A 6000-nucleotide genomic window follows, 5' to 3' on the forward strand; every position below is an offset into this window, starting at 1 on the left:
TGTTTATATTCACACACACACACACACACACACACACACACACACACACACACACACACACACACACACACACACTTGCTAGGAGCCATTTAACCTACCAATATATTTTGGGATTGTGGGAGGGAGTATATGCAATTACAGGGAGAATATACAAACTCCACACAGTTAGACCTGTGGTGGGAATTGAGCATAGACCCATGAGATAGTAATGCTAACCATTACACCATCCATTCTGCTGTACCATGATTAAATGTTTAGTATAATAATAGAGAGCAATGCAGTTCCAAGGAGAAAAACATTGCAGCCATATAATACAGACAGCACAACAGTGACCCCCATATATAACAGAGAAATTATCAGTGACCACCATGTATTAGATGCTTGACGGTTAAGCCCCGCCCCGCCCCCATTAAGGGAAATAGGAGAAATGACTGATCTCCATGGAGGGGGCGGGGCTAAAATGACACGATTGTGCCATTTTAGCTCCGCCCCCTCCTCTGAGACCCGCGGATTGCGGCATTTACATGCTATGGGGGTCCCCCAGATTCCTGGAGGGTTGCCCACGCTTCTGTGGGCCGGGAGGGGGACCCGATTTTCGGGAGACTCCCGGGAATTCCGGGAGGGTCGGCAACCCTGGATTAGTTTGAGTACGATGGGTGGCAGGGATACCATGCTTGGTACATCCTATCCAAAGAAAGAGAGTGAAATATAGATGGATATATGTGTACGGATGGTGTAATGGTTAGCAGTACGGATGGTGTAATGGTTAGCATTACTGCCTCACAGCACTGAGGTCATGGGTATGATTCCCACCATGGCTCTAACTGTGCAGAGTTTGTATATTCTCCCCGTACTTGCGTGGGTTTCCTCCAGGTACTCCGGTTTCCTCCCACAATCCAAAAATATACTGGTAGGCTAATTGTTTCCCAACCAATTAACCCTAGAATGTCTGTGTGTGCGTGTACATGTGGTAGGGAATATAGATTGTAAGCTCCACTGGGGCAGGGACTGATGTGAATGTTCAAATATTCTCTGTAAGCGCTGCGGAATATATGTGCACTATATAAGAAACTGTTAATAAAGAAATGTGTATGTAAAAAAATTAAGTAAGCCCGCTTGAAGCAAAAGCTTTGAAAGCTAGTCTGCTACCTCCTGTGTTTGTGCATGTGTGAGAAAGAGATGTAGTTTCACTCGTTACCAGCAGATAGCTGTGTTTCGGAGACTTGCGGACACTAGACATATAGATAGATTTTATATATATATATATATATATATATATATATATATATATATATATATATATATATATATATATATATATATATATATATATATATATATATATATATATATATATATATATGCTTGTGGTCCGGCACTCCAAAATTCGTAGCAGGGTGATTGCCGGGTGCCCTCACTGGTAAGTAATATCGGTGCATAAGATGTGGCACTCCTGGTCTTACTTCAAAGAATACACTGTACAAGTGTTTAACTTCTACGTTTCGGTTTCTATTAAAACCGTCATCAGGAATATACATATAAGTGGTAGGGAAACTTGAAAGGGATTCAGGGGCAGATTTATTAAGCTCAGTGAAGTGATAATGTGGCTGGTTTTTATCACCGGCCAATCAGCTCCTAATTGTGAAGTTACAGGCTTGGTTTGAAAAATGACAGGTAGGAGCTGATTGGTCGATGATAACAACCAGAGGGTTAGGATCATTTGGTCTATTGCATTATGGTCGAAAGTCATTAGGTCGAATCCATTAGGTCGACATGCTAAAAGGTCGACATGATTCTAGGTCGACATGGGAAAAGGTCGACATGATTCTAGGTCGAAAGGTCATTAGTTCGACAGGTCATTAGTTCGACAAGGTCATTAGTTCGACATTGTCTATGTCGACATTCACAAGGTCGACATGGGGTTTTTCACTGTTTTTTTACCTGAATGTCAACACAGTCAACATGGACACAGTTTAAAGTGCACTGCATCCCCTCGCATCGCTCGCTGCGCTCGCGATGCGTCGGGCACAGTGCCTCGCTACGCTCGGCACACTATTTTATTCTCCCACCACGCCCTAGTGGATGGTAGGGCATGAAATACCGCCTGTCGGCACATGTTGGCTCAAAAAACAGTGAAAAACTCCATGTCGACCTTGTGAATGTCGACATAGACAATTTCGAACTAATGACCTGTCGAACTAATGACCTTTCGAACTAGAATCATGTCGACCTTTTCCCATGTCGACCTAGAGTCATGTCGACCTTTTAGCATGTCGACCTAATGGATTCGACCTAATGACTGTCGACCATAATGCAGTAGACCAAATGACCGCATCCCCAACCAGACAGTTTATCACTTTATCGAGCTCCCCCAACCAGACAGTTTATCACTTTATCGAGCTCCCCAACCAGACAGTTTATCACTTTACCACGCCCTAGTGGATGGTAGGGCATGAAATACCGCCTGTCGGCACATGTTGGCTCAAAAAACAGTGAAAAACTCCATGTCGACCTTGTGAATGTCGACATAGACAATTTCGAACTAATGACCTGTCGAACTAATGACCTTTCGAACTAGAATCATGTCGACCTTTTCCCATGTCGACCTAGAGTCATGTCGACCTTTTAGCATGTCGACCTAATGGATTCGACCTAATGACTGTCGACCATAATGCAGTAGACCAAATGACCGCATCCCCAACCAGACAGTTTATCACTTTATCGAGCTTAATAAATCTACCCTTCAGTTACTCTTGTGCATGACAAAAAAGTGGTGTCCTCAACCACGAGGGGTGTGGCCTTAAGATGCACTGGATGAGATGAAGGACACATGGTGGAGGTAGAATGAGTGGATCGGGGCACTGGGTAAGAGGGGAAATGTAATGTAGGGTGGTAGGAGGATATTTTGCGGAAAGGCACAGAGGAAGAGGGGATGCTGGGTGGGAAAGGGACATATTGGAGAAAGGGACAAAGGAAGGGGGGTGCTGGATGGGAGAGGAGACAGTGTGGGCGAGAAACATTTTGTGGATAGGGACACTTTGGGAAAGGGTGCAGGGTAAGAGGAAGGAGATTATATTGGATGACATATTGGGGAGAGGGACAGGGGAACGAGAGGGATGCTGGGTGGGAGAATGTCATATTAGAGATAGAACACTGGGTGGTAGAGGGGCACCATGAGTTACTTCACCGGGTGCACTGGGGGTGAGAGGGGGGTGGCAGGGTGAGATAGGAGATGTAGGGTGCAGGGTGAGTGCAGAGTGGGAGGAGGACATATTAGGGAGATTGAGACAGGGTGACAGAGAAGACCGAGTGTGAGAGGGCAGATGCAGGGTGACAGAGGGGAGACCTAGGATGAGAGGGCAGATGCAGGGTGACAGAGGGGAGACCTAGGATGAGAGGGCAGATGCAGGGTGACAGAGGGGAGACCTAGGATGAGAGGGCAGATGCAGGGTGACAGAGAGGAGACCTAGGATGAGAGGGCAGATGCAGGGTGACAGAGGGGAGACCTAGGATGAGAGGGCAAATACAGAATGAGAGGAGGACATATTATGGAGGGGGACGCAGGGTGACAGAGGAGGTGCAGGGTGAGATGGCAGATGCAGGGTGAGAGGGGGTGGAGTGCAGGGTGGGAGGAGGACATATTATGAAGGGGGACACAGGGTGAGAGGCGACGCAAGGTGAGAGATTGGGTGGGTGGGGGAACAGCCTCTGGGTTCAGTATATACTGTGTTTGTATAATAAATGAGTAAACACACACACTATAATTGAGATAGATAGATAGATAGATAGAGGGCAGTATTCAATGTAGAAAATTCTCTGTGCATGGCGAGAGATTTTTTCTCTCGCCATGCACTCGCCGTGTTCCGGAGCCTCCTGCTCCCACTATTCAACGTATTTAAGACTCGCCGCCACTCGCGGCGAGTCTTAACCCCTGCAGCGGACGAGCGTCCGCGGCAGGGAGCTGACAGGGAGCCGTGGGACGGTGGCATCCAGGGAGATTAAAGTCTCCCTGGATGCCCCAGAACATATGTGGAGGGTAGGGGGGCCCCCCCGGGACCCAGGCAGCACAGGCTGCCCCCCCCTATAGCCAGCGGGGGACCCAGTATTCACTGCACCCGAACGTGCATCGGGTGCAGTGAATATATGAATATCTAATGAGCGGCTCGAGCGCTCCGGCCCCCTGCTGGCTGCACTGTGTAAAAAAAAAAAAAAAAAATTAAAAAAAATATTTTTTTTAATTAATTATATATTCATGTGCTATAAGCACATAAATAAATATAACATGCCCCTTCACAGAAAAAAAAACCTGATTTTTTGACACCAAAATTAAAAAAAAAAAACCTTTTAGATTAAAAGTTCACATTACAATGGTAAACAAACATTGTTAAAGAGATGCACTAAAGCAGAAATTTTGTAAAAACCCACGTTTCAGGGTTTTAACCATATTCCTGTATGCACTAAAGCAGCACATTGGGGCTTTGTTGCAGAGGGTAAGGCCAGTTGTAGCTGCTAATGTGGACCAGGAGCCAGAGCCGAATTTCCCATTAGGCACGTGAGGCACCGGCCTAGGGGCGGCACATGTTTGGGGGCGGCACTTGGATGCCTGTGATAGTACTGTCAGCCCAAAATGTACCAATAACTGCAAAATATCCACTGTACTGTACTATATTCAATCTTAAATATAGTGTAAATGGATAGGACATGCAGATACTGCCCCTATAAACTGTCCTACTTAGTAAACATTATTGTTGTGCCTAGGGGCACCCTCATCCCTAAATCCGCCCCTGCCAGGAGCCGATACTCTCTCCTACACTTCCGCTTAAGAAGTGTACTATAGTGTCTAAGCATAATCCAGTTCATAATTTAAATTATAAGAAAAGAAGCAGTAAAATATTTTTCTAATCATCATAAAAAATATATGAATAGTCATCATACAAAAAATTTTTAGTTCAAAGTTCCCGTTCTAATGTCCCTAGTTTGCATATCCATTTAATTTCACATTGGAATAACTGTCAATGTCTTTATACTTCCAAGTTGTATTTATCTGCTGTATAGCCCAGATTGATTTTATACAGGATTCTTTTGATTAGTGTGTAAAGTGTTATGCTGGATATACACATACAGAATTATCTGTCCAATATGTCTAGTGGAATCTGAAATCTGGCAATGTACAGTATGGGAGCATATGGGACTCAATGGGGTGTATTCAATGCCGAGGCGAGCGGCCAGCGAGGGGGTTAAACAGCAAAGATTGCAGAAAACCAGCGATCCTCTATTCAATGTTCTGGGGAAATCCTCACCGTCACAGGACGGCGAGAATTCCCCAAAACAGCGAGACCCGCGGCTAATGCAGGAAACTTGCTGTATGTAGCCGCGAGTCTCGCTGGTTCAGGAACCACATACGCCGATTTCCCCTCGCTCAAAAAATGGAGCGAGGGGGAATTGGCGTATGAGGGGGCTGCGTTGAATACTGTCAGGGTGAGTAGTGACAGCGAGCAGGAAGCTCTGCTCGCTGTCACCACTCGCTCACAGCATTGAATACCTGCCAATCAATTGCTCCTAAATGCTGGAAAACAAACAATAGTAATTCAGATAAATTGGTTAAAGTAATTTGATTTCTTAAATTAAACCCAATAATTATTTTTATCCATTCTCTAGTGTTTTGGAGCACTTGATTGTCATTTTCTCCTATACATTTCCTAGATATTTTCTCCCTTCAGACAGAATGGACAAGTAAATCTGTGTGTGTACCCAGCTTTATGGTACTATATAGGTCTTCATACTCTTTAAACATCTACTAGTTTTTCCGATGTATACGAGAGCAAATTGACAAATTTTTTTTTATAATTATTCAAATATTTTTTATGATGATTACCAAGACAATTTACTGCTTTTATTGCTGACATCACATTCACTGACAAATATCAATCTGGATTTAAACAGCCACTCTGGTAGCTGATTGGTGGAGTGTCCCATCAATCACAGGGAGCTGATGGTGAC

This window comes from Crinia signifera, chromosome 5 (genome assembly GCF_055691185.1).
Source record: "Crinia signifera chromosome 5, ASM5569118v1, whole genome shotgun sequence".
Taxonomy (NCBI): domain Eukaryota; kingdom Metazoa; phylum Chordata; class Amphibia; order Anura; family Myobatrachidae; genus Crinia; species Crinia signifera.